At 38.0% G+C, this 19,233-nt stretch overlaps 1 long non-coding RNA gene across 2 annotated transcripts in view; it reads left to right on the forward strand.

Moving 5' to 3' along the window:
* LOC138064412 (uncharacterized) overlaps positions 1–17,881 on the forward strand; it is a 94,009-nt gene extending 76,128 nt beyond the window's left edge. For both annotated transcript variants that reach the window (XR_011137663.1, XR_011137664.1), the window contains exon 3: positions 17,810–17,881. This is a non-coding gene — a long non-coding RNA (uncharacterized lncRNA). The remainder of the gene's footprint in view (positions 1–17,809) is intronic.
* The last annotated feature ends 1,352 nt before the right edge of the window (positions 17,882–19,233 follow it).

A 19,233-nucleotide genomic window follows, 5' to 3' on the forward strand; every position in this document is an offset into this window, starting at 1 on the left:
TAAATTATACATGTAATAGATTGTTTATCTTCAATTTAATTTTCTCTTTTCAAGGGCTGTGAGTTTCCTGAAGCTCCAGCATCCCTTGGATAACTATAGACAATGGGCTGATGTGTGTTGTCTTACTGCAAGTGGATATCGTAGCCTCAGCAGCATCATTTTGGAGTCCTTTGAGCCCTGCATACCACTGCAATGGAGCTGAGTGCGGAAGAGGCTCACTCAGTTTCGAGAGACATAATCTGGACCAGTGGCACTGTCACTTTCCAGTGCAAACTGCACATACAACTCAGTGGCTTTCAAGAGCTAGCTTTGATTCCCCTGGCTTTTCTCAGTAAATACTGCCATGCAAAGTTACCGAGACAGTGGGTACCTCACTCCAAAAAAAACCCCTGCTGAGAGGGCTGATGGATACTCTGTCCACAAACAGGACCATCCCTACCTGCCACTATTGCCAAATATCCATCTACCCATCCCTACACTATAGGAATAGCAAGTCTAATGCCTGGAAATTTCCCTTATCTTAAAGCACTTCTTGCCTCTATTATTTGATAATGACAGACATACTCTGAGCTTTGAATTTTATCATTATAAGGATATACATTGAGCTAATATTCTGTCTTAGTATTTACCTGCATTTCTTGGTCTCTTTTGAATGACCTGAGTGATGAACTGGCCGGCTGATTGCATTGTTTATCACTTAAATGAATCTTTTTCTTTAAACCAAATAAATATCTTCCCATGCTTTGTTGGGAGGAAAAGTTAAGGTTTTGGGCAGAACTCTAAGATAATTCAGTTATTTGAACTGCTCACTAGCAAGTCCACATTCAGAGTATTCTGGCTGCTCTAAGTGATTGTAGTTATTGATAGCAGAACCATCTTACTGCCAGAAGATATGAAGTAACTTTTTTCCTTTATCAGAATAAATCATGAGTTTCAGCAGTCTTATGAATTAGAAGTTGAAAGGAGAATAAATTGAAAGTAGTGTCTTTACGATGCTAAGCTAATACACTGTAATAGCAAGCAATGCCAAATGAATTCTATGGTCTGACTTTTTTTTCCCCCCAACCTTTCTTTTCCCTGCATAGCTCTCTTATCTCACAGTGGTAAGAGTTGCACATGATTCAAACTAAACTGTGCAAAATGACTTACACTGACACTTTTCATATGCCCAAAATAGTGGGGTAGAGTTGGACAAGTCACTTTAGTGATTTCTGCATGCTTGTCTTCCTTTCATGACTGCTGCGCTATGTTTGTGATGGTGCTTTACCATTATGTCTGTTTCTTTATGATTTTCTCTCTCCTCTCATTCAGCCTCCAGTGCATTACAGTAACAAGTGACTCTAATGAATATCTTTTATTCGACAAAGTCAAAACTAAAGATGTATAATCATTTGGCTGCTTGGCAGCAGCCGTGGCAAGAAAGTAGGTTACACTTTTGTCAGTGGATTAAACACTTTCATTCAGTGAAATGTGAAAGATAATGACAACACTATTTTAAGATGAAAAGTAGAATCAAGGAAATCTGTACTTTGCACTCAGTCTGCCCAAAACAATTAATGGCGTTTGGTAGGAAGCTCTTGGGATGGTGGCATACCCCCAAAATAAATGATGAATAATCACTCAAATTAATTTGAATTAGTCATTTCTCTTTTTAGAGTTGATAAAAATATTCCTTTTCTTGTATAATTTATACTGATATTTAGTTGTGCATAGAAATTGATTTGATTTTACTCAGACTGGAAATTCTATAGATGCCTTTCTGGTAGATGGTGATGTAGCATCCCTTTCAGTGAAGTCTGGGTCACTTTACACTACGATATGGCAAATAATAAATCCTAAGGGGCTCTAGGAAGAATGAACCTTGACAGTGCACAGGACATTTTATTGGTCTTTGTACTCTGGAAACTACATCTTTTTGGGCAGCATTTTTTTGTATCTTATCAGAGCTATCTGTTTACATTAATGTGTGCAATAATGATTTAGATATACTTAAATGTAGCTGGGAACAGCCTGTCCATCACTGAATATCAATTCTCAATAGCAAAACAGAATTTACACATTTGGGAGAAGCGAAAGAGTTTGACATATGTCTGTATAGTACAATACAGGGCCATGAATCCTAGGGGCAACCTAGTTCCATCACAGTTTCCCCAGCTTCATCCTTCAGTTTTAATCCCTTCTGTGGTGAAAATTTTAAGAGAAACCTCTCTTAAAGTAACTTTAAGGTCCTCAGAAGTATTACGTGGCATCTGAGGCAGTATAAAAGTATACCCTAATTGTTAGAAGCTCAGCTAGGAACTTCTTTAAATTCAAGACCCATTTGTTTCTAGCATTTTTGATAATAATCTGTGGAAATACACCAGGAAGCCACATGGATGGAACATGTGAAGCTCCATTCTGGCAAAACGGGGAGTGGTTGGTAGTTGTTCACTAATATATTGCCATAGATAGTGTTAAAGAAGTTCCCACAAGGGGAGACACCCAGTAGTTGCTCACGTTTCTAGGGTCAGGAGACTTTACTTTTGACCTAGGTATAAAGGGTAAAAGAGGTGCTAGAAATAAAATCTTTTCTAGAGGTGGAAAGTTTGTGTATGTGATCTGTCTCATGTGAGCTGTTGGCAGCAACAGCAAGGTCAATATTGCTGTCCAGTCCATATTGTCTCTTCTGCTTCAAATTTTCATCCCTTCACATTCCTGCTGCCTAGTAAAATTAAGTGAGTAAGAGCTAGTTTGGGATTCACCAGGAGCATTGAACTTCCTGGCCCAGGTTCTTGCCAGATTTTCACTTAGGCTCCCAGCCTAAGAAGTATGATAGAAAAGCTTAGGAATGAAGAATGGCAGATTTTCAAATGAATATGTGCCAACTGCTATATATTTAAGCTTCTATTTGATTTTGTACAATATTTATGTGTCTATGTATATGTAGATAGCCTGGAGACGATCTAAGGTGAGAGGCTAGCACAGGAGATGATAATAGGAATTATAACCACAGTTATTAATGTGCAAACAACTGCTCAAATGAGCAGTCCCATTGATATAGCAGAAGTGAATTATTTCTGAGCTTTCAAAAGCATTGTTTCAACATTTAAGGCTATGCAATCACATCTTAGGTTATGGAAAGAAGCCCGTGCTTGTTTTCTTTGGGAATAGTATTGCCAAAAATAAAGGGTTATGAATCACATATCCCTTGTACTTGTAGAAGCCAATTACTTTAATTGATTTCAGTGATTCTGCACAGATGTCACTGATTGGCACTTCAGTTGGAAATAACTAATTAGTTCTGTTGTTGCACAAAAAAGGGATAAAATTTAGTTTACTTTCTCTTAAGTGTCTTGTGCTGATTGTGGCAATTCACAAGTGTAAAAGCAGGAAAAAGTATATCAGTCCCTGAGGACTAAAATCATTTCACTTAACAGCTATGTAAAAATTAGTTACCTGGCTTGATCTAGTTATCTTGGTTTCCTCTGTAACCCACAGGCTCCTCCAGAAGACAGATATAGTGTTTATCAATTGTAGGTTCTTATTTTAGGATGGAATCAAACACCTTCTGAAGGTAAGGGGTTTTAAAAAATACTCTGTATCATAGATATGTTGATAAGTGCTTACAGTGAATTTCAAAATCTCCTTAGGCATAGATATATATTGAAAAATGTGTACCTAATATCTGGTATTTATTAAGCACAGGAAACTCTTCAAAGTTTCTATTTTTATAGGGCAGTTCTCAGCATTGTATTGAAGTTGCCATGTTAGCTGAGAGAATGGAAGTTTCTTGGCACATCAAAAATCACCCAGCCCCAAATAGTTGCTTCTCATGGATGGGATAACCCTTTCCTCACACTGGCTTTTCAGGAGGAGATTTATGAGAATGGCAGTTCTTCTTACTCCTTGGGGAGGAGCACCACCGTTTTTAGTATCAGCACCTGCAGCAAGAGTGAAGCAGTTTCTGTACCCAGTGTTAATGATACATAAAACTGATTATTTTTTTACTGGTCTCTCTCTGCATCATTATCTGAGAAAATGAGACTATTTGAACAATCCCACCAATCAGCAGACAAGGAAGTTGCCTCACAGTAGAAGTAGTCTGCATTAAGAAAAAAATAATATCTGTTGTGTTACAATATTTGTAGCAGGATTTCATATCTTCAGGAGATTGATTCATTCTCTAGCAATGTTTTGCAGAGTTCTCAGAGAAAAAGATAGGGGCAAAGAGCTTTATTGCACCAGTGTCTGTCCTAGAGTAATTCCTCCAAAATCACTACCAGTAGTTTTCTGCTGTGAGAGACCATCATCCCTATATTTACTCAGGTTCTGCTGTAGTGAGTGAGTGGAAGAAGAAGAGGGCACTATGTACGGAAATGCATTTGAATACTGATTGTAGGTGGACACATTTATTCTAGTTTTAATCTTTTCAGTCCTGTATTTGTGTGCATAAACCAGTGTGCATGAATACAAATAGGGTGAGCAGATGCCAAACCTGATAAATACACCTATTAGCATTCCAAATTGAGAAGACCAGAGGTGAATTTAATTACAGTTTTAAAAAGGTTTAATATTAATTCCCTGTTTAGAAAAGAAAAAGCCATAAGGTATTTGCATGGAACTCAATAGACCCATACTACTAGGAATAAACAGAATGGTGGAATTTGAGGAGTCGTTGCTTCCCTAAGCTCCCAGATCCTCCTTTCGTGGCCTCCCTAGTTGGGAAATACCATGATGAGGTATAACACCACACTATCAGGTATTTGATTTTTTTTCCTCCTTAATATTTTATACCTTTTGCTCTTGTTTCATTGCATGCCAAAGGATTCCAAAATAACTAAGTCAATTTTGAAAATAGGATTTAGGCTTCAAAGCCTCTTACAGACAAATATTCAAAACTCTTCAGGCACTTGAGGGGCTGGCTATATGATCAAGTTGTGATATAAATGGGAATGGGGGATTAGAGCACATCGGCTCCTCCAGGAAGAGATGCTGTCGTTGTGGCAGATGGGAAGTAGCTTCCTTCTCAGGGATGGTGGGATAAGCCACCCCACGTTCCTTGCAGTCACTGTCGAGGAGCTGTCACTCCATAAAGCCACATCATGCAACAACTGGTTTTGTAGTAATATCACAGACTTTTAGAAACTGTGTTAATGCCCAATTTACAGGCTGCTTTTGCTCTTTAGAAAATGGATTTTAGGTTTTTGGACTTTTTCAAAATTTGCTGCTTAGACATACTTATTCTACTTAAATGTGATAGCGTTAAAAGTACTGTATTTTAGAGACATGGCACAAGAATAAATAACAGCAAAGTAGGAGAGTTATGAATCGACAATTTTTTTCTTCTCAGTGGTAACTACCTGTTTGCACAGTCTTACCCTGATGTAAATATGAGGCAATGTATTCCTCTTCCAGTCCTCCTCGTCTTTGTCTTTAAATCCAATGGGACGAATGTATGCATGTGGGCAGCGGAATAAGTGTGTGATAGTCCTCTAAAACAATGAGTTGTACAGAGAAGCTAACTCAGCAATTTCAGCTTACCTTTCCAGAGAATGCAGGTACAAAGGTCGTCGAACAAAACAGAATGGGGAAGTTTAAAGAATTATGCAAATAAATGCTTTTTTTATGATGCATAGTTAATTTGTTTCATTAATTCATTTTCCACAAGATACTGAGAAATTAGCTAGAATCAAATAAGAAGTACATGTTTATAAGCTAATTAGGACATAAAAATTGCATTAGTTAGGGAAAATAATAGGAGTTTTGATATAGAAGATAAAGAAACCATTAGGTGACTGGAGATAACTGCCTTACAGATACAGCTTATGCAGTGATTTTAAAGATTCTTACACATTTCTCTATAAGCATCTTAGGCTGGCTACTGTTAGAAGCAGATCTAAACAGATCACTGCGCTCAGCTGGTATGTTCTGCAGCTCCTCTGTTGGCAGGGTTTTTTTTTGTGTTTTGCGGATTCATCCTGTCAAAAGGGAAATGCTGAATTTTCAAGTGATCAGATTTGTTACAGCTCACCCACCATGTTAGTGTTATATTTGTAGAAGCATTCTTTGGTACAGAAGAAAGTGGTGGTGGGGGTGGTGGAGAACATGTAGAGTGTTAGTAGGAGCCCTTTGTTACAATATCGGTTTCCCCGTGAAGGTGGATTCACTTCTCTGAGGCTGACTGACATCTTTCCCAGGTACTTAATTTTCTTATTTAAAAAAAAAATAAGATAAAATAATAAATAAATAAAGGTTAAAAAATAAATTAAATAAGTAAGGTTGAATCATTTTCAGATTGTCTAGCATTTTTCTCTTGATGAAATATGACACTTCAATTTTGTTCAGAATTTGAAAAATTCCAGAATTTATGGACATTGAAGTACGGAAGTTGAAGAAACAGTGATTTAGCTCAATGCAAGACTTTTTTCTAAAAAGAAATGTTTTCTGCAAAACTGTAAGTATATTGGGGTTTCAGAACTATGTATCACTAACTATATATTATAAAGTCAGATACATATGTGAACTAATCATCTTAGCTTCCTTTATCCAACACAATTTTTCAACACAACTTCTTCTCCTCTCTCTAATCCCCAGAGGGAAAAAGAATGGTGCAAAATAAACAAAATTCCACAGCTTTTTCAAGATGCCTGGAGTAATGTGGAAAATTAATTGTTATATAACAATACTGTAATATTGGTGGGGTAAATTTAACAATATCTGTAGTTAATCTAGCCCCTAATTTTAACAATGTATAAGAGTTCTAAGTCAAAGTATATGGGGCAGACGTACTTTTCACATTATCACTTACTTTTTGGTCCACAGAGATGATGGAATATTCAGCTCCAGGTGAGCATTCAAGAGCTACTTTGCCACTGCAGCTGCGTCAACGTCCCACACCAGGAAAGCATTCCCTATTTCAATGTAGCTTTTAGCAGCAACTTGTGCTTTTTCTAGAATAAGTTATCCTGGAATCTTATCCACAAGTAAAATGCCAGCCAAAATATGCTATTTTGGCATAACTAAGGACTTCTGGCAGCCCAAGCTATGATAGTCATAAATTGAAGCACAACCCAACACATCTGTGATGCCTAAAATGTTACACTGTGAAGCAGAGAAATTGAATGTCCTGACCCCAGAAACAGATGAGCTTCCTAAAAGCAATATCTGCTTCTTAATGCTTTACATCAAAAAGAATTCAGCGTGAGTATGTCCATCCACTGCTGTACAGTAAAAAATCTTGTTAATCATTGATTTATATTATTACACACAATATTATTTTTCTATCACAAGTGAATAGCTAAATAAAACTGGTATCAACTGCACCATCTCATACTCTGATTTTGCTGGGCTCTTCTGCCCTCTGCTGATAGAATAGCCATCCCTGGTAAAAGGCAGCTAACCTATCCAAGAAAACCGGCCCATCACAGGAGAGGTTACCTCCCGGTAAGGCTACCTGGGCTGGGGGCTGCATTCGCTTGATGAAGGATCGTGCAGCTGAAGGTGGCTGGGAGCTGCTTCACCTTTTTGGTTGGCCGTTTCCACCAGCTCAAATGGGAGCATGTGGACATCTGCCTAGTGGTGCTAGTGACCATAAAGAGGAGCTTAACTAGGTTTAAGTTATAGCCACAGTCAAACTAAAACTAAGTGAACTTGCAGTGCTTAAATTCCTGATTCCTATATGGCAAAGGACCAAGATTTGTTATTTCATAGCTGAGCAATGTCAAAGATAAAGTGAAAACTTATATGCGCTGTGCAGGGAAGCAATCAGACCACAGAGGTAAAACATTATATGTATTTCAGAATTTTATTTTCCAATTGAAGAAAATAAAAGGGAAGAGATATTCTGAAGTCAAGAAGTCTCTGAGAGATACAAGCATTTAAGAACATTTTCCTGCCCCCAGAAGTCCATAAAAGCTAATAAAAGCAAGTATGTGTTCCAGGTACCCAGTATCAGACTTTGTAAGATGCAAAGAGGTTGTAATCTGATATTTACTCTGAAGGGTATAGAAAATGCAAAAAGGATTAGTTTTATCATTTATAGTAACTAAAAGCATAAACACAAGCGTATTCTCTATTTAAGTTTAGAGCTGCAAGTTATGTAAGTAAATTTATCCCAGAGCCTAGTGCAGATGTAGTAGCTTTCTTTCTCCCTTCCCCCCTCCCCCTTGGTTTTGGACTTTTCTTTCAGATGCCAAGTGATATCTGGTTTAAGTTGCAGTTGCTGTTGATATTACAATAGTCACATCTTGCAATGATACCTTTCCTATATCCTGCTTAAATCTGGATTTTAGCATGGATCAGTTGTTTTATTTTCAGTGACAGGTTATGATTATTTTTTTTTCTGTTCTGCCTCTGTTACTTAGATAGGTAGTGAAAATCATGTCTCGTGATCTTTGAATAGTGTTGGCCTGCTCAGCACTGTATTTGTGACAGATGGTGGTTATTGCTCCAGAATAAGAGTCTACATAGAAATAGGCTGTATAAAAACGTAGCCTATTTCAATTCCTTCTGTAGGATTTTAAGAGCTTTTTCTAAGGCTAGAGTTTGCAGAAATACTGTTGAATGAAGTGCGGATGAAGGATGGTGAAGTAAGAACAAGTCTATTCTTGTCATTCTGGTTCAGTATTTATTGACTCTGTTATTTAGGGGTTACTGGTGTTTTTCTTGGATAGATTACTGTGTGACAACTGCCTGAAAGCCAGAGAACAAGCTTTTAGGAGTGTTTGGATTCCCTTCTGGTTGCTGGGAGATATTAACTTCTGGCTATGAATACTGTCCTATTAGATAGGGGCTAGGGTTACATGTCTTCATTTTCGAGATAGGCTTTCTCTTTTTGTCTGTTAGCAATTGCTTTTACTTGGTAATAATAAAATAAACCCTAGCATAGCCCACGAATTACCAGCTCTGTTCTCACAAATCAGTTTGTTTCCCTTCTGGGATACAAACAACACATTATCATTGGGCAAGGCTACTAAAAGTAGTTTTAATATACTTTCATGGAATATATAAAATATCCACACCATTCTACAGTAATTAGATTGTGTAAAACTGTATGAGAGTGTACTACATGCTGAAAGAAGCTCCTTTTACAAGTGCTGGATCGTACAGGAGCTGTAGTTAAAAATATTTTGGGGAAGAGATGATTATAGGTACAATATATTCAGTTAACTTCCTGCTAACCCAGAAGTCATCAGCTATTTTTCAAAGCTACCCTCTGATCTTTCTGCTGAGAAGCGCTTGCATAGCTGGTATCCATGTGAGGCAGAAAACACCCACTAGCAGCACTCCCTCTTCACATTACAGGTAGACCAAGATCACTCTGAGGTGCCAGTGCTCTGCTAAGAGAAGTGTTTCTGGGCACAATAAAACAGGTGTCATAGTTAAGGACGCCACCTGTCTTACTGTGAACAGGGAATTAGTTGAGATAAAAGCTTAGATGCAGGACACGCGCAGTGTAGTCATACTCTTACTCTGTGTTGTAGGCTGCAGTGCTGGGTAGGCATAGCATAGAGATTCCCCCAAGTAGATCCGAGTAGATTTTAACAGACGAGGGTATTTTCTAGCAGCCTTCTAGCTGCCATGGCTTGCAGCTTAGTGTTGGCTACTCTGTCCTGCTTATCTCCAGCTGCTGTGGTTTGTGATGCTTCAGGTACCTGAGGAGGGCATTTGAAGCTAGTTCAGATATCCTGTTCTACACACCTGCCTGCAATATAGTCATCTGAGTTTTAAATGTACTCATAAGACACAGTACTCAAGTGCTGCTTTCATCCCTAAGGCTAACATATGTTGTAAGCAGCAATAAACTCTCTTTTTGTCTTTCCTTTCTACTATCCTTCTCCAGCCTCTGGAATCTTTTCCTCAGATATATAGTATTTCTAAAAAACTTTTAGAGGACCAATAAGTTTTATGCTGATACTAGCAATGTTTTCATTTTCAGTTCTGCTGTAGTTTCAGCTGCTTCTGTTAAAGTTAAAACTCTGGGGAGTGAGATGTTCTGGAGGACAAAAATGGCTTTATTTGAAGACCTTTATTCCCTAATTTGTTTAGAAAATGATTTTAAAGTACTTACTGAGACAAAAAACATTAGTGACAGCTACCCTTCTTTATCCTAGAAGATTGCTGCAAAAGCATTTCTTGGAGCGCCTGTAATCTCCTCTACCTTGGCAAAGCATAAAAGAATTAATCAGTCTTTCAGACCTTGAGGGATAGCATAAAGGAATTTAAGGCATTACTTCTGCTCAGAGAATAAATCTGGCTTAGATGCTGTCAGGTGGGCATTTAAGGGTCTGACTGATATTAAAAAATGGTAATGCATTACGATTTTTAAAGTACAGAATAAGTCGATGTATCCTCTCCCATGCAGACAGACTTGCTTGGAGAGGTGTAGATGAAGATATCCAAGTCATTGCAGCTATGCCTGTACTAGTAGATTAAACAGAGAGAGCTCCCAGGCGACAGAATTCAATCCTCTCTGTTATTAAATTGTTAAGAACAGTCCCTGTCTTTCTTTGTTTATTTATTTTAGGCCTGCCCCCACTAGGGCTGTGCCAAGGTCTTTCTGGGTATGCACTAGGAGCTGGTGTGTGTTCGGAGCTTCTAATAGGCAGCTGTGATACCTTTTTGAGCAGAGTTTAATGGTGCGGGCACAGGCTGGTCTATGCTGGTTAGCCTCAGGGCTAGGGACGGGCCTTTGTTCAGTTTACTAAACTAATCTAGCTAATGGGTCTCCAGCATATCCTTGAGCAGCAGAGCACAGATGGGAAACTTCTTATACTTTACCACTCCCTCTCAAGAGAGTGTAACTGTGCAAAATTGCTCTTCCCTGGGGAATAATTGTCCCAGGAAACACCTGTAATTGCATAAAGGAAGCTGCACAGCTTTACTCCAGTGACTTGAACTGAACAGTTCTTGAAAACTGCTATACTGGGATGCAAAACCTTGCTACAACCACAAGGGGAATTGTTCACAGCTGAATTAACGTTTCCTGCCTACACTCGGATTGCGTGGTGGTTCTGGGAATGGGGCTGTAAACAGGGCAAAGAATTAGAGGTGCTTGGCTTGAGCGCGTTCAGGGCTTCAAATACCCCTCAGCCTTTAAAGAGAGAAGAGGTCAGTGATGGAAGCTGGGAGATTCTTGAGAAGAAAGGCAACAGGAGGAGATCTAAAATATCTCGCTGTAACTTTGCCAAGCAGGGTAGCAGGCTACTCCTGGCTGGAGCTGAAAATCTAAGCTGGAAATTTAACTAGACTCTTTGGTAGATGGGAATGGACCTAGTCAGATTTGATTAAAGCTAATCTTGATTTGTTATTATGCAAAGGCTGCAGCTGGACAGTCTGAGGGACAGTTTCAGCTAGAGGCTGACCAGTAAGAAGGCTGCTGAAAGTAGAGCCTAGATAGAATTAATAGTTAATACTGTAATTTGATAAAGGAGTTAGCAGAAGAAGAACTTAAACTCTTCTCTTCGCAGAAGTCAATAAGGCCCATGTAGTGACTCGGTTTGAGAATCTGGTAATATTTATAATGTATTTGAATTATCATGTGGTAAAATTGAGGCAGAGTGGATGAATTGTCGTGGTTCCCATATATACACGGAGATGATTACAGATGATTCCTTCTAAAATGCAGATGGGTTTTGTTTGTGATTTGTACCTTGTTACTTGAATGTTAATAACCAGTACTGCATTTAGTGTTCCTGCTAGTATCTGCTTGAAAACTTATGCTGAACTTTGTGCATGGCCTTTTTAGACTTGAATGTAGGTTTTCTTTAGATGATTGAAGTTTGTTCTCAGGATTTATAGATTACGTACGTATTTCTAAATATGTTCCCCAGATGTATCTTTCCAATAACGGAATAGCATGCCTTGCTGCACTGTTGAATACAATTATTTTCACTTGTTTTCTGACCTTGAAATTGAGTTTACGAGTGGAGGGGTATATTAATCTTAATGTGTACTGGTTAATCTGTGGTATAAAACAAACAAACAAAAAAATCTCCTTTTCTAACACATCTATACATTTTTCATAAATATTACATTGGACCCCGCCCATGCACCTTGCAATTTTTAGTATATTTAACATCGCTATGCATTATTGTAGTGGTAGCTTTTCCATTCGTTATTCTTCAGTTCTAAAGCTGAGATTCTCAAGGATGTTAGATTGTGCAATCAGTGACAGGCAAATAAATAGCTTTTGGAGGATATGGGCAGAAGTGATTTTCCTGAAGCCAGGCAGAAAGCTGTGACACAGCAAGAAAATAAGTTTCCAGAGCTTGTCCAGGACCCTAATGTATACACTTCACATTTAGCCTGGTTAAATTACTAATGCTAAATAACTAGATTTTTATTCATGTTTACGAAGAGATGGGGAGGGGGGGATTTTTTTTTAAATACCTTTTGGCTCTTCAGTGTTATAGTGCTGGAATAGTGGTGCATTTAGCTACTTTGAATCCCACTAATTTCAATGCATACTCAGAATTAAGGTTGGCCTTCAGCTCTTTTCTAAATTATAGTCTATTCAGTTAGTAGTGTTCCAGCCCAGTTAATATGCACTTACTGATTGGTTAATGGGTTTAAACTGGAAGAGAAATAACAAAAATCTACAAGTGGCTAAACCAACTTAACTGTCCTAAAACAGGATGTATTTATATGCATTTATTAATGCATACAGTAAATTTTGTCCTTGTAAAATGAAAAGGTACTTCTAAATCATAGTCATGGAAAAAAAAAAAAAAAATTAAAATCTCGCCAGAGTGAAGTCTGAGTTCTGTTCCAAACAAATAAAGGCTCTTCTGGCCTTGGTATTTGCCAAGAGATTTCAGTAGTCTGAACGTTACTGAAAAGGCTGACAAATAAGAAATATTTAGAAAGAGGATGTTAGCTTGAAAAGCTACAGGGCAGGAAAAAAATCACTTTTCCAGTTCTAAGATTTTAAAATCCAGTTCTGGATTTTAAAAACCTAGAATAATCCACGGAAGATTTGAGTTTTGAACAAAAAGATTGATATGCGTCTATGCTGTACAGTAATAAAACCAGCAGTTTGATGATTAGGACGCTCACCTAAGATGTGAGGCTTTGGGCAAAATCTCTTCTATAAATCAAAAATGTATAGGAATGCTCTGACCCCAGGATGATGTGCTCAGCGTGTTCTCCATTAATCAGCAGGTTTTTGATGAGGAGGTTTGCATATCTTCACTAGTAGTTAAACAGAGCCAATTTCCAGTGGATTGAGGACTTTTTCTTCTTCTTCTTTTTTTTTTTTTTTAAAGGAAAAATTTGCAACTAGCTCTACTTAAGTTAGTCCTGTCTCTTTGGCCGATAAGTGAGGAACCTTAATAGCCATATGAGGGTGGCTTGTTTAAAGCAACTCTGTGTTGCTCTCAACTATAGCATTTAATGCTGAGGAATCTTTAAATATCAGGTTTTTGTCTTTGCATCTGCAGAGTAGTAAAGTTACTAGTAAATCCTCAATTCAATGGATCAAAGCCTTGACAAACCACTGAATTAACTTTATTTCTATCATTATCTGCCAGTGTCTACACAGATAATAATTCCATAAAGACAGAAATCTATGTTAAAGGAAAAGTAAATCTTCCCACTACATTTGAAAAAATAAAAAACATCTGAGCACACAGAGTTGTGTTGGAACCAAAACAGGTTTGAGTAGCTCCACAAAGATTATAAATTAATTTAGTTTTATTTAAATAATACTTAAATGGAATTTAGTGAGGAGGAAGTTCTTGAATGGTGTTTCAAAAGCAGCCTGACAATATAAACTTGAGTTGAACCTCTTTCTAAAAAAAAAAAAAAAAAAAAAAGTGTTGCCTACCTTTGTTGCAATTCAGTATAAACTATTGTAAAGTTTCTCTGCTTTATCTCTTTTTTTCACTTGAGAACTTGAGAACTTGAAAAAGAATTCCAAGAACTGTTCTTCATCGTTGTGAAACTGCTGTATTATCAAGCTTGATAACCAAATCGCTTCATACCAAGCTCTGTTTTTATATAATTATTTAAAACCTATTACAATTTCCTATCAGAAGAGTTTTGAACATACCATCCTACAGCCAAAGATGACACACCTCTGTGGCCTTCATGACCAGAGTGAGCAGCAAGTATGCCCTACAAATATTTACACCTGAGCACTGGATTCTCCCTCTTCCTTCTGGCTTCTGAGTCTTGTGTACTCTGTAGACTGCAATAGTATAAAACTGCTATTGCAGTAAACGTAGGAAGGAGCATTTATAAGAGAATGAGGTCAGAAATAGGGTTAAAGATGTACTCAGAGTGTTTCATATATAATAAAATTGCATCTCAGCTGTGTAGGAGTCAGAAAAGCTAGAGGCGGAGCCGAGAAAAGATCTGGCTGCTTAAAGTGGACCATATAGGCAGAATGTAGGTATCCAAGTATAAAATTATCTTGGACGCCTGATTATCTTCTGCTAAAAATCTATTAGGTGGTGCTTCATTTTGAAAGTGTAAGAGCACTCAAAGTGTGATTTCACATCCAGTCCAAGCAGTTAGGCTTTACAGGACCACTTAGGTGGACTCAAAGGCCCCTGATGGGAGAGAGCTCCTTCAGAGTGCATTTGTGGTGCCTGTTTTCTCTTACAGAAACAACTCTGGAGCCATACGCCTTTTTGACAGCTTAGGAGTTAAGGCATGAAGCAGGTAGCCAGCTTAAATTCCCATCTCTGGAAAGGCTGGATCTCATACGTGAAAGAATGGCCTGGCCAGCAGATAATACGCTACAGACCTATCCCTGTGCTTTGCATTCACAGCTGGATAAGGTAAACAAACTGTCCTGAGGAGGAAGCGTGGGATGTAAAGCTTGTGCCTAGGCGGAGGGCCCCGCAGGGATACTTTTGATTGCATTTTTGCACTTCTTCCTCTGACTCTGGTGCAGTCATTTCTGCGCCATGGCTTAGTTTCAGCAAGAGATTTTGTTAACCAGAGTAGTACCATTAAAGGACTCTCCCAAGAGCCGGGAGCACTCAATTTGATCCCCTCGAGTCAAGGGGTGAGTTCAGTCCAGATCTCGGTTCCCGGGAGAGGACTCTAAACAGAAAGTGCTGTCAGAAAGAGGGTTCTTGCCTACCAAAAGCAAACCACAATGGCACTATAGAAACTACTGATTCCCACTCTGTTCTTTGAAAGACTAGCTGTAGACACTTTTCTCTAGTGCATGGATCACAAACAGCTTCTACTTAAATTAACAGCTTGGTGGTCTTTCCATGGTGCCTCTTGCTTGATCTCCATGGCTGAAACTTCTCTATTGTACATAAATTCACCGTTCATGGAGCTGGAGAGAAGGGCTGTCTCCAAAGAGTGCTCATGAGAGCTTCTGGTGTCAAGGGGATGAGAGGGTTGTGAAACGGGGTGCAGTTTGTGCAGGATAAACCGTGTGACCGACCCCCAGGGCTCACTAAATGACACTTACAGTTGGAAGATGTCAGCGGTGCTTGAACGGCAGATAGAGGAGCAAAAGCTTAGCATCTTTTGAAGCTCTAAACCAAAATGACTTTCTAACTCTCACTTTGCAGTCTCAAGGGTTCTTTCACTTGCATCATTCTTGCTTAAATATTACAATAGTTCTGGCCCTTATCTTCAGCTGCTGTAAATTGACCCCTTTTTACGAAAATTAAAGGAACTATGTCAATACGCATCAGCATTAAAATTGGCTTGCTGTATTAATCTGAAATGCTGCAAAAATGAAATTGGCTCACTCTTCTGTTCTCTTATTGGTTGTGCAATGCTACAAGCATTTACAGTACTCTTTTGGGTCAATAAGTGGGAAGATGTGAGTTGTGCTGACTGAGAAGGTGACATTTGTTTATATAAATGCTTTTCTTATAATTACAGTTCTTTTTCATGCTTCTCAGAGAAGATTACACCAGGAGAGGATGCCCAGTGGAAAAATGTTTCTCTCTGTAAAACTTGAAGACCTCAGCTAATAAAGAACCAGTTAGCATAGGACAAGCGTCATAGGCAAACCAATGTCAAATTGTCAGCAATGTCAAATTGTGCATGCAAAGAAGCCTTTCAATATATAGAATGATGCTATAATTTTTATCTCATCTTTCCCAAAGCTACCTAGAAAATATTTATCGAAAAATGATTTTCCACAGAGAATTTATTTATTTAACCAGTTAATTTGGTGAAATTGTCTCAATTTTAATCATAAACTTCCCAAGGGAACAAAATATAAAGTGCATAAATTAAATGTTGAAACCCTTAAATTAAAATTGGCATTGGAATGCTTTGGAATTTTGTATCCATGCTTACTTTTTTTATTTTATTTTAAGGTATTTTGCTATTAACGTTACACTTCTTCACTGTGTAACAAACACTGTGATATCAGAATAGGGCAGTCAACTCTGGGAAAGAAATAAGTTGTTTCAGTGAGTCACAATTGCATCTTACCTTGCACTGAGATAATACAATATTTAAACCAATATATTACTAGGTAATCGTTGTAGCAATATATGTTTGATATTATGTCATGACGCAATTCAATAGCTGAAAATTATTGAATTGAATCTCAAATTTCTTACACATACTGATACCATAAAATAAAACTATAAAAATATTTTGAAATAAAATAAGCTGCAATGTGGAAAGTGGAGCTTTGAATTTCCATTTCATGAGACATTCTTAAGTATTTATATGCTCCAGAATGAAAAAACTGAAGCATCAAGACTGGCATAAGATGGGAATTCTGAATTTGATCAACTTTTTGTTTTTAATTAAACAAGTCCCACCATTTTCTTCAATAAGTTTTGCCAATTAAAGAACGAAGAACTTGATCCAATATGAAATGTGCTTGAAAAAAGTAATGTCTTAAAATAGCTATAAAGACCAGGGCAGTTATTCCATTTTTGTACCAGTATAAGGGACCTGGAAACTGGCTGTGCCCTACTTTTCTATGAATTATGACTTCTCATTTTACATTTGATCCTTTTTGTGACACAATAACCTTTTCTTATTGAGGTCTTGTTGCCTGTGATACAGTTGTTGACAATTACTGAATCAGGTGTAAAACTACTTTCAAAATAAGAAGGGGACTGTGCCATCACACTTTAAGGAGAACATCAGTAGAAAGTATTGCTTGCTTTTTAATGGAACAATACAGTCCAACATTTTTATTTGCTTAGGCTTTCAGCTGTGAAGCTAGGGGCTAATTTAGTAAGGAAACATTTGTTACTTTTTATATACAGTACCTTGAAAGGATTTTATGAAAGGCATCTTGGAAGTATTTCTGCCTCTACGTTAAATCCTGTTGCTTTGCAGAGATTTTTTTTTTCCTAAAACTAATGCATTTTAATTTAAGGCAAATTATTACCTTCATTTGCTTTCTGCCACTATTGAATACATTGAACTAAATTTGTCAGTAAATCCTTTGTTTAAATAAAATGAATTTTATTTTACAGTGTGGGTAAGCAGGCTTAACTTATTCAGGTTTCTTTGGCTGAATAGGTATAGATTTATATATAATGTATGAGTTCTGTTGTAACTACTGCTTATGCAGTCTCATATCTTGAAATAATTAAAAGAAACAAGCATCTTTACTGGAACTAAGTATTCACTAAGCTCGGTAATTTAAATCACAATTACAGCGTACGAATATGGTTGATCATACGCCTTTTCTCAAGCTGGCATGTCTTTAATGGAACTGGTGTATTTGTACTATGCTTGCTTATTAAACAAACACAAAACGTTAAAAGAACATTAATGAGGTTTCAGAATGAGCTACTTGCAAGTTAGGAAATTAAAGAATGGATATTGACTATGGAACCTTAATTCAGCTGATTGAGCATTTATTCTGTATTTTGCACAGGACCGCCTGCTTCAGTTGGTGTTCAGAAGACATAGGCGTCACTTAATGACCTGCTGTTCAAACTGTGCTCTGCGGACAACATTAATAGCCTTCCCTGCAATTGCTGTGGTATTTATCCTTATGATTTAAATGTTAATTAATTGGTTTCATAGCATAACTTCTGAGGTGAAGGAGTGACATTCATTTTGCAGAGATGTCAGCATTACCACTAAATTTGGCTACCCAGTTTAAGGTGCTCGGACCAGACTTTTAGCGTAATATCATGCTCATGCATTCAAAGTACAACTTGAGTGACTTCCACGGCATCTGTGACTTCCACACTCTGCAAAGCAGAGTTTGTTTATGTTGGGTTTATAATCTTGTGTTAAGAGCGCGAAGGTCTCCTCTTTCTGTTTTCCCCCCTCTCAAAAAACCCGAGGGCGGCCCCATCCTTGCTGCCTGCTGGGAACGGTCTCTGGCCGTGCTGGCCCGAGCGGCGCCTGGGCACCGCTGGCAGCGCGTGGGGCATCGAGCACCGAACCTACAAGGAACAGCGCTCACGGCCTTGTGTCACGGGACAGCGCTTCGGCTCCTGCTGTGACCCTGGGAATTTGGATATATTTCATATTGGCACAGCCGCAGGACCTCGACTGCAGTGTCCAGGAAACTGGGCTGCGTTTATAGGAAGGCAGCGGCAAAGGGAACAGTAAAGTCTCGTTATCCAGGGCAGCTTTTAGTTGTTTTAACCATAGCTTAGCCTGTCTCATGCCTCCTTCTCACACAAATACTCTACTTCATTCACTCTGCAGTTCTATGAGACCAGGCTGCACTGAATGAGGTAGGAAAAAAAGTTAGGGATTTTTTTGTTGTTGTTTTTTGGCCTATCCTCACACAATGGGGACTAAATATGGGGGCTAAATAGGGACAAATAGCTTAATGCGGATATGTCCTAACTCCTAACTCTGTTTCTCTTTGCAAGAATAATAATGTTATTTCACCAATAATAATATTATTTCGACATTTTTGCTGTGATGATGGAGATTGTCTGCTGTAACCACTGTGGGTTAGAAAGGCAGTGAAACAGGGCTGTCAGGAAGCATGTAACATTTCTATTTCTCCGGCTTATAATGTTTTGGCCCTAATCTAAGTAATGGTTAACATAGCTACTCACAACCGTAAGCCCTGGTAGCTTAATTATCCAATTAATTTTCTGTCAGAGGTAAGGATGTAAATATATTCTGACGGACATAGACAGGAAATAACCTGCTTTATTCAACCTCCTGACCTAGACTTTAACAAAAACACTAAAAATGATCCAGAAGACATTTTACAGTTTTTTCAAGCTGTGCAACTTATATTAACATACATGAAATGAAGAGTATAGGGAATGACATTCAGGTTTTTAAAAATGTCATGTTAAATGTCATAAAATGTCATAAATCATT

The sequence above is a fragment of the Struthio camelus genome, chromosome Z (genome assembly GCF_040807025.1).
Source record: "Struthio camelus isolate bStrCam1 chromosome Z, bStrCam1.hap1, whole genome shotgun sequence".
Classification (NCBI taxonomy): domain Eukaryota; kingdom Metazoa; phylum Chordata; class Aves; order Struthioniformes; family Struthionidae; genus Struthio; species Struthio camelus.